General features: G+C 36.5%; 1 pseudogene; it reads left to right on the plus strand.

Annotated features, from left to right (window-relative positions):
- Positions 1–1,662: 1,662 nt before the first annotated feature.
- LOC116758358 lies at positions 1,663–2,086 on the plus strand (annotated as a pseudogene).
- Positions 2,087–20,961: the final 18,875 nt, after the last annotated feature.

A 20,961-nucleotide genomic window follows, 5' to 3' on the forward strand; every position in this document is an offset into this window, starting at 1 on the left:
ATCTTTGTTTAAGTGTCTTGTAACAGTAACCTGAAGTCCATCCAGCTCTGTTGAGTTCAGGAAGTAAACTGAATTAATTGGTGTTTACCCATTCTAAACTGCTCCACAGATTTATAATAAATCAAACATACTGGAGAGCAATCAGCTTAAAGGTCTATAACCCACACAAAAGTTTTGTATTTGTCAGGCCAAGTAAATTTCTTTCATCCAAGGTTTTCAGGACATTTTGTGATAAAATCAAGGGGTGAGCTCTCAGCTCACCTATCAGTTTCCCTACCCTTCAATACTTATCAGTCCCAATTAGGGGATTCCTTCTATATTAGCATGATATTATAACTATAGTGAAACAAGATTTAAAAAATAATATTGAATAATCATGGAATTTCTTTTCTTACCCAGGAAAATCAGGCTTTTAATGGTATTTCTTTGAAACAGAGAAAAGTGTTCTACATATAGTGGTTCACATCAACCAAATAAAGTACTGATGTCTGTAGCCTTTGCTTCCCAAAATGGAATAAGTAGGGTTTTCAAAATATGTCCCCACTTACTTGCCACTATTCTAAATAAAAGGAAACACATAAGCCAACTTTTGGTATTCTCCAATTGGACTATATCTGTTAGGCATCTCTTGAAGCCCATAGGATATGATGGAACTGCAGTGGGTTGAACAGTGCCCCCCCCCCCAAATTAATGTCTGCCTGGATCCTCAGAATGTGACCTTATTTGTAAATAGGGTCTTTGTGGATATAATTAAGGTAAGGATCCATATAAGACCATACAGAATTAGAGCAAGTCCTAAATCCAATGAGAATGTCCTTATAAGAGACAGAAAAGGGAGAAGAAGTCCATGTGAAAATTCATATGAAGACTGAGGCAAAGATTGGCTCCAAGATAAGAAACACCTTGAACCATCAGAAGCTGAAAGAGGCAAGGAAGTATTCTCTCCCACAGCCCTCCAAGGGAGTATAACTCTACTGACACCTACAGTTTGATCTTAGCGCTTCCAGAACTAAGAGGGAATAAATGTCCATTGCTTTAAGCCAACAAGTGAGTGATAACTTCTTACGTGCATCCCTAGGAAACTAATATAATGACCTGATTTAAAATTTGCTATTTTGGTCATTTCTGTTTCTTTCTGAGAAGAGTTTGTAAGCTCGTTCTTCTACTACCAATCTTTCTCAAGGACTCTCTTTTAATTTTTAAAGGTAATTAACTTAAGGTCCTGTTTTCAAGCCTTAAAATCAATTTAAAAACTCATAAGAAACTTGGTTTAATTTTTTGAAAAAAAGTTTAATTTTGGTTGTGTGGATGGGGTTTGATGTATACTATGTAAGTCAGTGATTCCAATCTTCCGTTTGTAAGCGCAAACACACTTCTACCAGTAAAAATATTCATTTCATATCATGATTTTTCAGCTCTGTTTAGAAGTCTTAGTAAGACAGAGATAGGCTACTAAGATGGATATTGTAAATAAATAAAATACCAACAGTCATTTTTATGTTCTGCCAGGAGGACTTTGTTCTCCCTTATTTGTTAATCACTTGTCTGTAATGAAATTAAGTTCCCTACTTGGAATGTAATGTTGAGTTCTGAATTCAAATTTTAAAGAAACAGAAAAAAGAAGGATTGAAGGCCCTGCAAGCATGGTGTCATCGATCGAAGGGGAGGCAGGATATGCCCCAGCTGGGGGGCTACAGCCCTATCGACTACAAGCGGAACCTTCTGCATCGGGGGCTGTCGGGCTACAGCATGGTCACCATGGGCATCGGGACCTTGCTCTTTGTGTACTGGAGCATGATGAAGTGGAACTGCGAATGCAGGCGCCTGCAGATCCAGGAGTTCGAGGCCCATTGCGCTGATGCCTCTGTTGCAGGCAGAGAAGGACCGGAAGCTTCTCCAGATGCTTCGGGAGAACTTGGAGGAGGAGGCGATCATTGTGAAGGGTGTGCCAGATGGGAAGGTAGGTGAGTCCGTTTTCCACACAACGTGCTGGGTGACCCCCATGCTGGGCAAGCTCTACGGGCTGCGCATGTGCACAAATGAGGAGGTTCTCAACGCCACCTCCGTCTTTAAGCAGTACACCTAGGGGCCTGCGCCCCTCAGACCACTGGACGCCCACTGTCTCCCCACGAGGAGAGAATAAACACTCTGGAGACTGGCAAAAAAAAAAAAGAAGGACTCAAAGTCATTTTACATGATAGAAGAAATGGGATATATGTACCTGTGTACATGCTAACTTTGTAAAACAGCTTAACCTCCTTCTGTTTGGCCTTCAGATATAATGAGATGATTAGGAAGTAGACGATTCAGAAAAAATAATAATTGACATAAAGTTAATAAAAAGGATTTTCTAATGGACCGAATTTCCTGAAAATGGAAGGCACTAGGAATTGCAGTGGGGAATCTGTTACTAGATTAATAGTTTTCTACCAGTGAGTGCTTGGAATTCCATTCTGTGGCTTAAAACATGGCAAATGTATATCTACTAACAGGTTGTAGATGTGTTTGACTGTAACCTCAAGAAATAAAGGAAAATTATAGAAGCAAAGAATAAAATGTATGTAGTGCTTGGATTATAGAAAACCTTGAACGCAAGATTAAGTGTTTCTGATTTTTCTCTGAACAATGGGGCTGGGATGTGATACTAAGAGTACTTCTTGAAGTTTTTGCATAATTATGCAATCAAAATACATTACAATAAAATGAACATGATGATAAAATTAAAGATAGTGTGAAACAAACTCCAACTTTCTTACATTTAAAAGTGTGTTTTTGGGTTTTTTTTTACATATTTGGTTTTAACAGATACTTTTATTCCCTAAAACTTTGCTGTAGAGCATTCTCTCAAGAACTGAAAGAAATGGACATGAAGTCAAGAAATACATCAGGGTTAAGAAATAGAGACACGGAAGGAGAATAATAAACAGGCAAACTAAAATATATAGAAATGCAATCCAATACACTAAGAAAAATGTCCACAGGAATTCAGTAGAATCTCATTTTCTTGATTCACATATTCTATTGCTAACCCTTTGAAGCATCAAGGGTTGGGAATTTCTATTCCTCAGGGAAATTATAAATTTCCCTAGAAGTCTACAGAAAATCATATGAGCACAGAGAAGTAACAATAAAATACTACACAGCGCTGAATGTGATGGCTTAGTTACTGAGTTTACTACTAGATGTTACTTTTAATTCATAACAATGAGAAAATTGGCTCATATGTTATAGCATAGTTACTGGGAGAAAAAAAGGGGCTTAGACACAATTTTCTATGCCTTTTGAAGCTGACTTTAGCTGGGTTGTATGATTAGTTTTGCCTGGGGGTTAGAGAACTGTTGAACCTTCTGGCAGTACTAGGGCTCATTTGGCTTTCTCTATAAGATATTGGTCAATTTCAGCTCATCTGGCAAAGACTAAGGTTGCAATTTATTTTATTTTATTTCTTAACTATTACTTGACACTCTTCCTTTTTCCATTCTAAGATCAACCAAGAAGTCTTACACAAAATGGAAAAACACAATGCTCTCTCCCTGTGGTGACTTCTTGGTATTTTAACAAAGGCCGGTTGAGCAGCAGGGAGGCATGTTAAAGACAGGACTTTCCTGGCAGGTTTGTAAATACATGAGAAAACAGGCAATGCTCATGCTTTTAATACTCAAGAATAATTTATAAATTAATTGTACTAACTCTGAAAATTGTATTTATTCAACATTACTGGGTCACAAGAACTATATTATTTAGGTGCTAAAAACGAATTGCACAGCCTAATCTCAAAGAGCTTACAGTTGGCAAAAAAAAAAAAAAATGTAGACATATAAATATAAATCTATATATAAAGATGGTATAATAATTTCACAAAGGGTATATCACATCCAGTAAGTGTTGGGATCATAAACGGATTCAATGAGGAAGTGATATTTGAACTAAATTTTGATGACTTTTTGATGAAAGACATTAAGGAAATAGAGGGAAGGACATTCCAATAAAGGGGAAAACATACATTAACACACATAGGCAGGAATGCCCAGACTGGCATTAGGAAAATAAATTAGGAACGTTAGATTGTCTGGAAAGTAGGATCCATAGTAATAGAAAATATTACCTCAACTTGCAGCCTGGATTAAGCCATGAAATCATGTTAGTAAGTATTTCGTAACAACTGTAGTAAACTTTCAGAAAGGAATTCATGAGCCAACTCAAGATTTACTTCTCTAAAGAAGACTAAGCTCTCCAGCCTGCATTCCTAATGTCCATTTCTGATTTCTCATATCTCTCATAGTTGCTATTTGGCCCTTTTGCAATCAACATTTCTCCTGATATTCACATAATTCAACCTCATTTCCTCATAGAGCATATGAAATCCTTCAGCATAGGGATATCTTCTTTCAAAACTTTCAAATATTCATCACAGCATTTGTCACAAAATACTTAGTAACTCATCCCTAATGATGGGATTTGAACAACTAAACAAGTTTCCTTACTTCAGTAATTTAAACCTCAGCATGCATTAATATGTGCTAGGTAAAGAGAATGTACTTTCATATTACATTTTGATGTGTACTTTTTATCTCTGAATACTTTCTGAAAGGTGGTATGCACCACTGCTTGCTTATCTGGAAATCCCACATGTCATAACAGAAAGCCAGATAATAAACATTTATCAAGAGACATACAAGTAAATTGCTTAACATAGTATTGGGGCATAGAAATCCATTAAATAAATGTTGCCTAGGATTATGATTATTAATAGTGATCGTGGTAGACACAGTAGCAGTAGGAATAGTAACAGTGGAGGTGGTAATTCAAAGATATTTGAAGAGGTAAAGTGTCAATATAAATAAAGTCAACAAAATATGGATCATATTATAATAAATACCACATTACTATATTTTATGAAATTTTAACTTTTAATAAATGTTTTAAACATATTAACAAATGCTGCATTAAAAATAAACCAGAAATATTTCATTTTGACTTGTATTTAAACTAATTTTTGTAAATCTTTTGTTTTATGCAAAAAAAAAGTAACACTTTTTGTATGGCACTCTTTTTTGGATCATCATGGCCAATGAAAGGTATGTTCAAAATTTGGTAGTCACAGAATAAAACTATTTTTTCACAGCATCTATAATAAAAATTTACAACAAAATTTTTATTCAGCAACACAATATGGTGCAGTTTTATGTTTCCTCTTATTATTGTCAAAATGTATGGTTTATTCCAAATGATATTTAAATCTCCTTATTAATAATCCTTATTGTCTGCATAGAACATACTTTTTTTATACCTCACACAGAGAAAATTTTTAGTGCTAAACAGAAAGTCTATAGGAATTTTCTGAATGAACTCAATGTTGAATTTAAAATATGTATATATTGCACAAGGAAAATTATAGCTGAAAATGGACCATTTTCATAGCTTTCCAACAAAAAAAGCTAAGTGGTTTAAACCTGTATCTCAAAGAAGCAATCCACTGATCATCACTTCTCTAAAGCAAGAGAGAAATCTATGTTGAACACTATTTGAAAAGCAGTTAAGGACTAATTACAGAGAATTAAATCAAATCATGTCTTTTTTTTTTAATCCATTTTAGTAGCTGAAGTAGTTTTCAGGAGTTACTAAATTTTAAAAACCTGTGGGGACAACTAACCGCTGAACAATCATCGATAGGAAGACACTGGAACTCACCAAAAAAGACACCCCACATCCAAAGACCAAGGAGAAGCTGAATTAGATGGTAGGAGAGGCGCATTCACAATAAAATCAAATTCCATAACCACTGGGTGGTTGATTCACAGATTGGAGAACAAGTATACCACAGAAGTCCACCCACTGGAGTGAAGGTTCTGAGCCCCACGTCAGGCTTCCCAACCTGAGGGTCCAGCAATGGGAGGAGGAACTCCCAGAGAATCAGACTTTGAAGGCTAGTGTGATTTGATTGCAGGACTTTGACAGGACTGGGGGAAACAGAGACTCAACTCTTGGAGGGCACACACAAAGTAGTGTGAGCAAGAGGACCCAGGGGAAGAAGCAGTGACCCCACAGAAGACTGAACCGGACCTACTTGCTAGTGTTGGAGGATCTCCTGCAGAGGTGAGGGGCAGCTGTGGCTCACCATGGGGACAAGGATACTGGCAGCAGAAGTACTCCTTGGTGTGAGCCTTCCTGGAGTCTGCCATTGGCCCCACCAAAGAGCCTATAGCCTCCAGTGCTGGGTTGCTTCAGGCCAAACAATGAAAAAGGAGGGAACTCAGCCCCACCCATCAGCAGACAGCAGACTAAAGTTTTACTGAGCTCTGCCCACCAGAGCAACAGCCAGCTGTACCCACCACCAGTACCTCCCATCAGGAAGCTTCCACAAGCATCTTAGATAGCCTCATCCACCAGAGGGCAGACAGCAGAAGCAAGAAGAACTACAATCCTGCAGCCTGTGGAATGAAAACCACATTCACAGAAAGACAGACAAAAGGAAAAGGCAGAGGACTATGTACCAGATGAAGGAACAAGATAAAACCCCAGAAAAACAACTCCATGAAGTGGAGATAGGCAACCTTCCAGGAAAAGAATTCAGAATAATGATAGTGAAGATGACCCAGGACCTCGGTAAAAGAATGGAGGCAAAGATCGAGAAGATGCAAGAAATGTTTAACAAAAACCTAGAAGAATTAAAGAACAAACAAATAGAGATGAACAATACAATAACTGAAATCAAAAATAACCAAGAGATTACTGGAGAAATCAAAGAAGAAATCAGTAAATACCTAAAGACAAATGACAACGAAAACACAATGATCCAAACCTATGGCATGCAGCAAAAGCAGTTCTAAGAGGGAAGTGTATAGCAATACAATCCTACCTTAAGAAACAAGAAAAATCTCAAATAAACAATCTACCCTTACACCTAAAGGAACTAGAAAATGAAGAACAAACAAAACCCAAAGATAGTAGAAAGGAAGAAATAAAGATCAGAGCAGAAATAAATGAAATAGAAACAAAGAAAACAATAGCAAAGATCAAAAAAACTAAAAACTGCTTCTTGAGAAGATAAACAAGATTGTAAACCTTTAGCCAGATTTATCAAGAAAAAGAGGAAGAGGACTCAAATCAATAAAATTATAAATGAATAAAGGAGAAGTTACAATGGATACCACAGAAATACAAAGCATCATAAGAGACTACTACAAGCAGCTCTATGCCAATAAAATGGACAACCTGGAAGAAATGGACAAATTCTTAGAAAGGTATAACCTTCCAAGACTGAACCAGGAAGAAATAGAAAATATGAACAGACCAATCGCAAGCGCTGAAATTGAAACTGTGATTAAAAATCTTACAACAAGCAAAACTCCAGGACCAGATGGCTTCACAGGTGAATTCTATCAAACATTTATAAAAAAGCTAACACCCATCTTTCTCAAACTCTTCCAAAAAATTTCAGAGGAAGGAACACTCCCAAACTCATTCTATGAGGCCACCATCACCCTGATACCAAAACCAGACAAAGATACTACAAAAAAAGAAAACTACATACCAATATCACTGATGAATATGGATGTAAAAATCCTCAACAAAATACTAGCAAACAGAATCCAACAACACATTAAAAGGATCATATACCATGATCAAGTGGAATTTATCCCAGGGATGGAAGGATTCGTCACTACATGCAGTTAGTCAATGTGATACCCCATACTAACAAACTGAAGAATAAAACCCATATGATCATCTCAATAGATGCAGAAAAACTTCGACAAAATTCAGCACCAATTTATGATAAAAACTCTCCAGAAAGTGGGCATAGATGGAATCTACCTCAACATATTAAAGGCCATATACAACAAACCCACAGCAAACATCATTCTCAACGATGAAAAATTGAAAGCATTTCCTCTAAGATCAGGAACAAGGATGTCCACTGTCACCACTATTATTCAACATAGTTTTGGAAGTCCTAGCCATGGCAATCAGAGAAGGAAAAGAAATAAAAGGAAAGCAAATTGGAAAAGAAGAAGCAAAACTGTCACTGTTTGAAGATGACATGATACTATACATAGAAAATCCTAAGGATGCCACCAGAAAAGTATTAGAGCTTATCAATCAATTTGGTAAATTTGCAGGATACAAAATCAATGCACAGAAATCTCTTGCATTCGTATACATTAACAACAAAAGTTCAGAAAGAGAAATTAAGGAAACAATCCCATTCACCTCTGCAACAAAAAGAATAAAATACCTAGGAGTAAACCTATCTAAGGTGGTAAAAGACCTGTACTCAGAAAAGTATAAGACCCTGATGAAAGAAATCAAAGATGACACAAACAGATGGAGAGATATACCATGTTCTTAGATTGGAAGAATCAATATTGTGAAAATGGCTATACTACCCAAAGCAATCTACAGATTCAATGCAATACCAGTCAAATTACCAATGGCACTTTTTACAGAACTAGAGCAAAAACTCTTAAAATTTGTATGAAGTACAAAAGACCCCAAATAGTCAAAGCAATCTTGAGGGGAAAAAATGGAGCTGGAGGAATCAGATTCCCAGAGTTCAGACTATACTACAAAGCTACAGTAATTGAGACAATACGGTACACGCACAGCAACAGAAATATAGATCAATGGAACAGGATAGAAAGCCCAGAGATAAACCCATGCACCTATGGTCAACTAATCTATGACAAAGGAGACAAGGATATACAATGGAGAAAGGACAGTCTCTTCAATAAATGGTGCTGGGAAAACTGGACAGCTACATGTAAAAGAATGAAATTAGAATACTCCCTAACACCATACACAAAAAGAAACTCCAAATTGATTAAAGACCTAAATTTAAGACCAGATAGTTTCAAACTCTTAGAGGAAAACATAGGAAGAACACTCTTGGACATAAACCACAGCAAGACCTTTTTTGACCCACCTCCTAGAGTAATGGAAATAAAAACAAAAATAACCAAATGGGACCTAATGAAACTTCAAAGCTTTTGCATAGCAAAGGAAATTACAAACAAGACAAAAAACAACCTCAGAATGGGAGAAAATATTTGCAAATGAAGCAACTGACAAAGGATTAATCTCCAAAATATATAAACAGCTCATGCAGCTCAATATTAAAAAACAAGCAACCCTATCAAAAAATGGCCAGAGGACCTAAACAGACATTTCTCCAAAGAAGATATACAGATTGCCAACAACCACATGAAAACATGCTCAACATCTCTAATTATTAGAGAAATACAAATCAAAACTACAATGGGGTATCACCTCACACCAGTCAGAATGGCCATCATCAAAAAATCTACGAACAATAAATGCCAGGGAGGGTGTGAAGAAAAGGGAACCCTCTTGCACTGTTGGTGGGAATGTAAATTGATACAGCCACTATGGGGAACAGTATGGAGGTCCCTCCAGAAACTAAAAATAGAATTACCATATGACCCAGAAATCCCACTCCTGGGCATATACCCAAAGAAAACCATAATTCAAAAAGACACATGCACCCCACTGTTCATTGCAGCACTATTTACAATAGCCAGGTCATAGAAGCAACCTAAATACCCACTGACAGATGAAGGGATAAAGATGATGTGGTACATATATATAACAGAATGTTAATCAGCCATAAAAAGGAACAAAACTGGGTCATTTGTAGAGATGTTGACAGACCTAGAGACTGTCATACAGAGTGAAGTAAGTCAGAAAGAGAAAAACAAATACCGTATGTTAATGAATATATATGGAATCTAGAAACATGGTACAGATGAACCGGTTTGCAAGGCAGAAATTGAAAAACAGATGTAGAGAACAAACATATGGACACCAAGGGGGGAAAGAGGGGTGGGATGGGGTGGGATGAACTGGGAGATTGAGATTGACATATATACACTAATACGTATAAAATAGATAACTAATAAGAAGCTGATGTGTTAAAAAAAATCAGATCAGTATTTGCCTTAAAAATGATGGAAATGTTCAAAATTTTGTTTGTGGTGGTGCTTACACAAGTATATACAAATGCCAAAATTCATCAACCTGAAAACTTAAGATAGCTGCATTTTATTTCATGAAATTTATACCTTAATAAAGTTGATTTTTATGAAAGGAAAAAAAAAACTTGTGAGAAAGAGAGATCAGGATAAAATCAGGGAAGAAAATAATTTCACAGTGCATACAACTTGTATAATGCCAAGCCCCATCTGTAATTATTTATAATGCCAAGTTCCTTTATCAAATGTGATTTTCCCTTACATGTTCTGAGAAAACGTTTTAAAAAATCACTAAAGGAAAGAATTTTCAACTAGGTTCTCTAATACTACTACTAATAATAAATCTAGTAAAATAATTGGATGCAATTTCTTCAGGCATACACTTTTGTTTGTGTGACAAATGCGTGAAATTTAGATGTCTGCCAGAAGAGCAATGCAGCAACTACTTCCTCATCTCAGCTGGAGCCATAACTCTAAGGTACTTGAGAGGTACAGAGATGAAAGAAGCAATCCTTAGGAAGAGCCTTATAATAAACTATCTTTAGTCTCAAAACTCCTTTGGTACCTACCTTTGAAAACTTACATGGGTTCATCTGATGCATTTTTGTTGTGCTTCTACTCTGGGCTAAATACTATGCTTGATTCTTTGGATAAACTCAAAACAGAATAAAGATCATCCTTTCCAAAAGCCCATAAACCAGTTCAGGACATGGTTTTCAAATTGTTTGTGAGCACCAGACTGAAAAGTGTAATAACATGGCTTCCATCCAGGGTCTAGGCCAATTACAGAACCAGTAGCTGGGAAGATGTATAAAAACTGTCATTTTACTTAATTGCTATTATAAACTTTATGTTATTTTTAATTGATTTTTAATTGAAACATCAACTTCCTTTGAATTCAGATCAGAAGCACAGTGAAATTATTTTTCCTAAACATCTTGGTACTCAGTCAGTCTACAAAGAAAACAGAAAGAATAAAGCTGATGTCTTTTCTCTCTGGAGACATCTGCCTGCACATTTGAGGTTCTTAAATACTCCTTTTTTTACTTCTAGCTTTCATTTTCCATTATAGATTATCTTCAGGGCATGTTAAATAAAGGAATGAAGGTTCATTACATTATCCTCCAAATCTACACTGTTCTTATTTACTCAAATGAGAGCAATGTTGAGAGAAGAGGTCTTTGGCTCATTTTACAGGGTTGCTTATATACCGCACCATAGGGTTTTGTTTTCTCAAAAATATTCTGAGATATTCACTTAAAATTGTGGCATTCCCTTAAAATTCCTTTCCAGTATTGTGAGTTTGGGGTTTCCAAGTTCATCTAATTTTGAGGATAACTGTCACAATTTAAAGGTACTTTTAAAAATGAAGATTTTTACTCTTGCTGAGAATTTTAACACAGTTTTAGATAGAAGCTTACTTGCATGCAAATTAAACTTTCTGATTCTAGTCTTCGGAATGTTATGGCGACCAGAAATATTCAATATCATTCCTTTGAAACTTTAGCTTTTTTTTTTTTTTTTTTGCTGTACGCGGGCCTCTCACTGTTGTGGCCTCTCCCGTTGCAGAGCACAGGCTCCGGACGCGCAGGCTCAGCGGCCATGGCTCACGGGCCCAGCTGCTCCGCGTCATGTGGGATCTTCCCGGACCGGGGCACGAACCCGTGTCCGCTGCATCGGCAGGCAGACTCTCAACCACTGTGCCACCAGGGAAGCCCGAAACTGTAGCTTTTTAAAAAGAAACTTAAGCAGCCTCTTTTTTTTTTCCAATTAATTAATTAATTAATTTATTTTTGGCTGTGTTCGGTCTTCGTTGCTGTGCGCAGGCTGTCTCTAGTTGTGGCAAGCGGAGGCTACTCTTCATTGCGGTGCACAGGTTTCTCATTGCAGTGGCTTCTCTTGTTGCGGAGCACAGGCTCTAGGTGTGCAAGCTTTAGTAGTTGTGGCACGCAGGGTCAGTAGTTGTGGTGCACGGGCTTAGTTGCTCCATGGCATGTGGGATCCTCCCAGACCAGGGCTCGAACCCGTGTCCCTTGCATTGGCAGGCGTATTCTTAACCACTGCGCCACCAGGGAAGTCCCTAAGCAGCTTCTTATATAACATTTTTTTCTTTATGTCACTTTGTTATGTATAATATAGATATCTATAGTAGTGAATTTTCAAATTTTTCACTTAATTGTAAAAATAACTCCTTTTTATTTTACTTATACCTTCCATCCATATGACTGCTGACACAGCAGGTAAGTTATGGTTTCAAGTTATTTTTGCCTATATACTTATGTTCATTCTAGTGCATCTCAGAAATGTCCTGTTTTCCTTATTTCTTTTAAGCCTTTAAATACATAAAATCTCTGCAAAGAACACTCTCTTAATGAATACATCTGTCTGCCATTAAGAGCATGAAATGCGTCCCCACAGCTGACACTGATACTTCAAATAGCCAAGGGGTATGAAGAACCATAAGCTGTCAGGGGAGAAAAGGGGATGATGTTGACAAAACTACCAGGTGCCCCTCATAGAGCTCAAGAAGGTCAAGTGTTGCTTCGTGCTGATTCCTTTTTATGAACTACAGTAGTACTTCACTTTGTATACAGGGTCCCCATTTTTATGCAAATAAATTTGTACCATCTGCTTTGTTTACTCCTAGACACAAAGGAAGAGGTTTTACTCTCTCACTCAACATACCAAAAGATGCTCAAACAGCTAGGCTGGTCAATAACCTCAAGTGTGGATTTAAATAATTTATGTCACACACACAGCTCAATCTGAATCATGGTATCATTGGATATACAAGAGGTAAATGCTTTTTGCTTTTCTCAGGTCTCATTAGACTGTGATTCCTTGGTCGATGGCTGGAATGGCTAAAAGAAATAAATAATCAATACACTGGGAGCCTCCACACGGCATGAGTAATGAAAGAAGACACTTGCAGCTTGGCAGTCCCCAGAAGCATCATGCTGTGCCCAAAGAACAGGAAGAGGGAATAGTGACTGTGATGATTTTGGATAGCCAGGGATATCCTGGCATTATAAACATACAAGGATGCTGCCCCTGGAAAGAATATTAAAAGGGCCTCCATTAGGCAGCAGAGTGAGGAGAGAGGAGGAATCACTGCCAAGGTAAGTACTGCCAGGGGCAGTGATTTCAAAAGAACCAGAAGGTAAGGGTAAGCTACTGAATGAGAACGAAAACACATAATGTCAAGGAAGAGGATGTAAGCAGAGAAAACGGCATGATTAGCAAAAATAGCACGGAAACAAATGGAAAAGACAATGACATTGTTCTCAAGACTGCCTATTTGAAGCCAAGAATTTAAATTACCTAGAGCAGTTGAAATGAGAGTAGTAAGCTCTCCATGAAATTCTTGTAATTACTGGCTGACCAGAACCTATCAATACATGGAGGCAGCTGAAATGAAGAATGATTTGCCATGTAAATTAAATTTTTGATCACTTATTTATTCAATATATATTATTTGAAAGCCTATAAATATGCCATTGAGATTTTAAAGTTTTATATCAGCTAGGATTATCATGATTAACACAACTTTGCTCTCTAGAGTCCTACCTCCTCATCTTCAATGTTGAGCATCTAACTGTCTTCCTCCCTCCAGTTGCACTGAGAGTTCAACCATTAAACCACAGGTTGAGCTGAAGTTAAAAGGTTCCACCGTAATCATGTGAAATCTCCCATCTCATTGCAAGAAAATAATTCAGTCATTAAATCACAATATTAGGTCATCCCCCCACTTTTATTAATTCCTAAGTATTAATTACTGCATATGGTTTTCAATGATACAAATAGGTCTGGAATAGGAAATATGCTTAATGAACAAATAGATTACAAATAACTAAATTGTATAGATTTTTCAGAGGGCTGAAACAATTACAATATAGTTTTATAAAAATACAGTGAAATGAGAATGCAGTTTCACATGCATAATTCCAACAAGCCTAAGCTTTTTTACGCCAAATGCTGCTATTTGTAAAAAAAAATTAGTGGTAGATATGACAGGGCTATTATATGGCAAATTTAGATTTATGAAGCTTTTCCTAATATGTAGACACAAAACAAAAAAGTGCCTAGTTACTCGGCTCGTTAAAATTCTCATGAACTATATTAACCAATGTGCAAAGGAAAGAGATCAACTAGATTTGCCTCAAGTGAGGGTAAAATTAAATTAAAATAAAGAGTATCTAGTAATCATTTTCAAAGAGACTAAATGATTAAACAGTAGAATTTCAGTTAGGAAACAAAAATATTCTTGGGCATTTCCACAGGAAAAAAAAAGATATAGGGAATTCTCTATCCAGGTGATGAGAATTTTACTCTTTATGATACAGAGCACAGTTGGGTAAGGATGAAGATGGCTGGGAAAAGAAACCACAGTTGACCAGCATAACCAGTGGCTCCTAACAATGTACCACACCACAGTGCACTAGGTAAAGAAGGGACTCGAACAAACCCTTGAGATGCTTTCTAATGCTGAGTTTCTATGATTCAATGAAATAAACCTTCATAAAATAATAAAGTAATATCATTTTTCCCAAGATGTATTATGGTATCCTGGTTAACATAAGGTGTGTACCCTGAATGTGTAACATCTCATTTACTCTATAATTGACATAAATTGAGAAAAAAGGTATAATGTCAGAAATTATTAAAAAAAGATGTTTTGACTCGACTTTTTCAGATATATTCTGCAATTTTCTGTCCTTACTCAAACTTGCTAATATATTTTACAAGGATATGCAGATACACATTATATCAATTTTAAAAAATTTAAGTTTAAAAATTGAAGATTCTGTCATTTTTGAGTAGAGTTATTTGTTTAGCAATCTGACGACAAAAGATGATGCTCTGTCAGAGAGATGAATGGATCAGGATACTAGGGCCTTCGCTATAGGAGGCTAAATTTATAGCAGATTCTACAGGCCCTAGAATTCAGTAGGGTTCTCGAAGTATAGTCCTCCAAAGAGAATAAGAGATTTCAATAAATCTCTATAAGGCTAGAGGGTTATTCTGAGTCTCCACTTTTTTTTAGAAGAATTTTTTTTTAAAACCTATGCAAGTATAGACTTTCTAGGGGTATTCCGTCTACTGAACTCTCTGGGGGACATTTACTTCTTATAGAAAGAAGAAACCCATCTTTCAAGTGCAGCCCATCTTTGATTTATTTTCCTTGTTTATACAACATTACCACCACTCTGGATACCTGTCATCACATTTCCCAGTTTGTATAAGTTATTGAAGAATAATGTAGTATTTCTTTTTTTTTTTTTTGCGGTACGTGGGCCTCTCACTGTTGTGGCCTCTCCCGTTGCGGAGCCCAGGCTCCTGACGCGCAGGCTCAATGGCCATGGCTCACGGGCCCAGCCGCTCCGTGGCATGTGGGATCTTCCCGGACCGGGGCACAAACCCGTGTCCCCTGCATCGGCAGGCGGACTCTCAACCACTGCGCCACCAGGGAAGCCCAATAATGTAGTATTTGACCTGGTAGAAACACAATTGCCTCATTATGCAAACAATATGGTATTAATAAAAAGTAAAATTGAACTGTCTAATGTCCAAGGTAACAGGAAAATTCAGAATTTGTCCCCAGAAGAAGGCTTTTCTTTTTATACCATAATCTTCCATGTTTTATTTGTTTTTTTCTCTAACAGCTTTAATAATAGTATGAGGAAAACTGCATTTTCTCCTGCCAGATAAATTCTGCTATATCAATACCAAATGAATATGTATATATATTATATATAATAAGATTCATAGGATATATACTGTAGTATCCCTCTTATTTGAGTTTTCTTCTTTAACTTATCAAATGTTCTAAAACTATGATTACACTTACATGTGTTGCTTCTAAAATCTTCCTCCTATTTCTTTGTTTATGACGTACTCAGTTCTATAAATCATTCCATGGACTTTTTCAAAAACAAAATGTTTCTGTATTTAATTTATAGTACATGCTTCTTTTCCTCCAGTATATGTGTCCTTTGATATGTGGAAATATACTTGCTTATAAACCACTCGATTTTGGCCAAGAAGAGTTATTCATTTAAAAGATTTCTATTTACATGTCTCATTAGAAAAGAAGTAGAAGTTTTAAACACAGAATACTGAAAAATATTTCCAAAAAGAATACATTCATATACTAGAACTGCTTTTGCACCTGTTCAAAAGAATTGTTATTTTAATAAGCAAACATGAAACCCTGTGATTCAGAAATGTGGCTGGTATGTTTAATTCACTTTCCAAATGTCTGTTTTGATGAATTATGGATGTGCATATTCACACATATACTACAGAAGAAAAATCTCTTACTAGCATCTTTCAACAAAAGACATACGCACACATTCACCACCAATAGGCAAGCTCAGAAAACTATCAGAATCACATAACGGCCTTAGGAGTCTATTCTTCCAGAGCGGAAAAAACACAATGTAAAGGTCACAGTTTTTACGTAGGGAGGAACAGAATATTTGGTCTTGAAACATTTACAAGTTTGACCTTCCACTGAAATGTTTTCCACATAGCCATACCATTGAAAGCTCAAAATATATTTTTACCCATTTTCTAATTGTGAATTAATCCTTAATTCCTAGTACACTATCAAATAAACAGTGGTACTTTTTAAGTTCTGCAGCCCCATTCAATGCAGTGAGGAAATGTTCCTTCCTGAATTTTTCAGCATTTCTTATTTGCACAAACTGTTTATGAAATATTGTGGAAATGGGTTAAATTAACAGGCAATATCAGCATCAACTTTTTGTCATTCAGCTTCTATATGATGCCAGCATTCCTATAATACCTTGGGCTTATTTCTATATCTTGTTAATAATACTTCTGAGTCCACAGCAAGCTAACTTCTAGTGCTGGACCAAGAATACAACCAGTGACAAAAACAGAATGAGATATTTTTACTGAAACACTCACTGTCATTGTTCTTGGGAACATTATTTTAGGTTCTAGATTTTTCATTGGAATGACCAATAGAAGAATTTTGTTTCTTCTATTATTTGTCAAAGGAGAAAAAAGTAAAAAGGAGCTTGATCCTACTGAGAAGTTGACTGATTTTCTTGCTTGGTTTTTACCTGTATGACATGTTGACAATTGCCTTTTACTGACAGCTGAGAAAAAGTTAAAATTATAACATCTGACACATAAACCATTTACTCAAATATTAGCATTTGGACAGACTTTCAAGTAAGGTCTCAGATAACTGTATTTACCTTTCAAAAACAACTTACTGGCTCTACCCTTTTGCTACCTTCTCTAGCTCAACAGAACTCCTGTTCCCTTCTATAGTTATGTGTCATGTGCAACACAGGAACTAAAAAATGTTTGAATTTTCTTTAGTTTTATTTAGCTCAGTTTTTTTTAAGGCATTTGTGTCTATGCCTTTAAAAAAAAAAGAGTAAGGGAGAATTGGTGCTTCTTTCCACTTCTTTTTCTTTTTTTCCATCCCTGGGCATGGAATCTGGATGTTTTCTCTCAAATTTGTTAGTAAATATAAATGAACCATGATGCACTGTCAATAAACAAACAAGCAAACAAAACACAAGTAGTTAAAGTGCATATTTAACTTACCTGCTCCAGTCTCATCTCCCAGTTCTAGATTTCATGCATTCTATGTTATAACCAAATTGAATTTCCTAGTATTTTTTTTTACTAATTCAATCCTTTTCTTCCCTGCACTCTTTCTTTTCCTGTCTATATGGAACTCTTTCTTTTCCTGTCTATATGGCAAGACCCAGCCTGGGGACCCTCCTTTACATTGTTTCCCTGGTCATGCATAGACATGATTCATTTCCATGACCTCTTACCCTCATTAGCTTTAATCAGCATGTCTTTTATGCTATGTGCTACTGCACCTTGTACTAGAAAGTTTTTCATATATATATGTCCTGCTCACTTAGAGATTCTAAGTTCCTAAGGGCCTGGTCAACATCTTTTTTCTTCTATGAATGCCCTGAACCCTAGTTCCTTGTAAGAGTAGGAACTCCATAAATAACATTGGATGACTCTCTATGCTCACTCTATTCTGAAAAAAATTATTCTGAAAAAAATTAAATTGAAACAAGAAAATATAATAAAACTTATCAACATAAACATGGATAAATATAAAAATCTATATAATTCTCTTTGGAATCAATATTATTTTTAAAATGTGAAATGTTATTGAGTATCCTCAGATATGCATAATCTCAGGACTATGCATATAAGTGGTTTTATAAAATTTTATGCAAATCACTTTATAAATTTTTTAAAAGTCAGATTTTCTGCAATGGAGTAAACTCCAAAGCATAGAGTGTAAGTAACTGCTTTGTCATCAAGATGCCTGAGTTCAAACTCTGGCTCGGTGGCATAGTATGTCTATGACCTTCGGTAAGTTTTTTAAAGTCTATGAGCTGTGGGGACTTCTGTAAAATGGGGATCATAGTATTACCCTACAACATAGGGTTTCTGAGGGAATTAATGATGAAAAATAGTGTTTAGAAAATATCCAATAAATTTTAACTTTTAGAATAATTATTGGATTTTAATTAAAAGAAACCATGTAATAAAACTACCACTCTTTTTTCTTTTTTTTGCGGTATGCGGGCCTCTCACTGCTGTGGCCTCTCCCGTTGTGGAGCACAGGCTCCGGACGCGCAGGCTCAGCAGCCATGGCTCATGGGCCCAGATGCTCTGCGGCATGTGGGATCCTCCCGGACTGGGGCACGAACCCGTGTCCCCTGCATCGGCAGGAGGACTCTCAACCACTGCGCCACCAGGGAAGCCCCTAAGACTACCATTCTTGAGTAAATATATGTAGAGTTTGTTCCACTAGTATAAAAGTATTGTAATTTTCTTAAAAGTTCATGTCTCATCCATACACAACCACCTGGAGTTGTCTCAAGAGAAAGGTTATAATTTACAAAGCTAAATAAAGTGAACTCTGCATTTCTTAAAAGTTTGACACTTGGGAAATGAAAGTGGTCATCTTGAAAGTGCCCTGAGCCAGGGAATTTCATCTTTTTATTAAAGATGAAGCACTAGGTTTTAAATAACTTATTTAGAGTCAAATATCTATGATGACAGAAAGATTACCACATTATTAATGAAATCATGAATTTAATGCAGTCTATAACTTCATTGTATACTGAACACAGTTATTTCATTCAAATGATGATTATTAAAATGCCATATTTTCAAATATCTATATATCAAATGCCTAAGCAAGACAAAAAAAGAAAATTTAAATGTAAACTAGAATCTAAAAGCCATGGAAGCTTATTGTAGAAAGAGATTTAAGAATAATCCAACCTAACACTCCTCAGTGCATGAAATTCCCTTGGCCACATTGCTGACAAAGAGACATGTAATTCTGTTTTCCAATCTCTAGTTGAAAAACTCAATATGTGGAAATCCACTAATTCTTGTATAAATATTAATAATATTCATCTAGAATTAAGCTAGCATTAGCTGTAAAAAGAGATGCAAAAAACTTTCAGGGGCTTCCCTGGTGGCGCAGTGGTTGAGAGTCCGCCTGCCGATGCAGGGGACACGGGTTCGTGCTCCGGTCTGGGAGGATCCCACATGCCGCGGAGCGGCTGGGCCCGTGAGCCATGGCCGCTGAGCCTGCGCGTCCGGAGCCTGTGCTCCGCAACGGGAGAGGCCACAACAGTGAGAGGCCTGCATACCGCAAAAAAAAAAAAAAAACAAGATCACCCTTATATTTTCAAGATGATAAAAGAAAACTTTTTCAGAAATACTTTTTTAAAATAGTAGTTTTACGTTCACAGTAAAATTGAGGAGGAGGTACACAAATTCTTCATATAGCCTTACCCCATATATGCATAGCTTCATCCATTATCCACATTCCCCACCAGAATGGTACTTTTGTTACAACTGATAAGCCTACATTGACACATCATAATCACCCACAGTCCATAGTTTACATTAGGTTTTACTCTCAGTGTTGTACACTCTATGGGTTTGGACAAATGTATAATGACATATACACACCATTATAATATTATACAGATTATTTTCACTGCCCTAAAAATTCTCTATAACTCCTTCCCATCCCTCCCCAATCCCAGGCAAGCACCGATGTTTTCACTGTCACCACAGTTTTTCATGTCTTTTCCAGGATGTCATAAAGATATCATACAGTATGTAGCCTTTTCTGATTGGCATTTTAAGTAATATATATATAATGAAAATGAAAGACTGGTGAGTACATCTCAGTTCACTAGAGTCAAAATGAAATGTGGCCCCTGAGTCTCTATACTCATCTCCCAGAACGTTAAGAACATTGTGTTGGAGAGATGTGTAGGATGTTTAGAAGAGAATTACTTTCTCATTCTGATTCAAGTATACTAAATAGGATCATATTCTCGTGAATAAGCTGTATTCACATTACTTGAATGAAAATTATACACTCAAAAGAGCTTGGTATACGTTTCCATGCAGAAGATCATGTAAAAAATATCAAGTAAAAGCACTAGCAAGCATACATTTTCTACCAATACATACTATAAATTCTGTTTTCTACACATCTGCCCGATACAGTTGCTTCTCTAACCATAATCTTACTATAACCCACATCCCTTCACGCTCCACTTCACTTAACAAGCTCCAGCTGTAATGACCATTCTCCAGTGCGCTGCAGTACTCTAGTCACTATAATCAGCAAAATGAAGAGAGAGCCAGTGTTCCCTAACTACTTTCAATCAAGGAAGAAAATTGGATTGAGAAGAGATGGGCAAGAACTCACAGAGACAGAAGTAGTATGATCAAGTGGGACCCATTCTTACCCATACGTAAAGTTCCCTCCAGCAAGCACACAGTACTAAATTTACTTTATCTGTTGAATTTACAGATGACTTCATCTGATTTTGGTAGCTATGTATTCATTTTCATGGAAATATTTCCTTTGCTATGTTCTAAACTAAATCACCATGAACGAAATTACCTGCTACTCCTG

Source organism: Phocoena sinus, chromosome 8 (genome assembly GCF_008692025.1).
Source record: "Phocoena sinus isolate mPhoSin1 chromosome 8, mPhoSin1.pri, whole genome shotgun sequence".
NCBI classification, from domain to species: Eukaryota; Metazoa; Chordata; class Mammalia; order Artiodactyla; family Phocoenidae; genus Phocoena; species Phocoena sinus.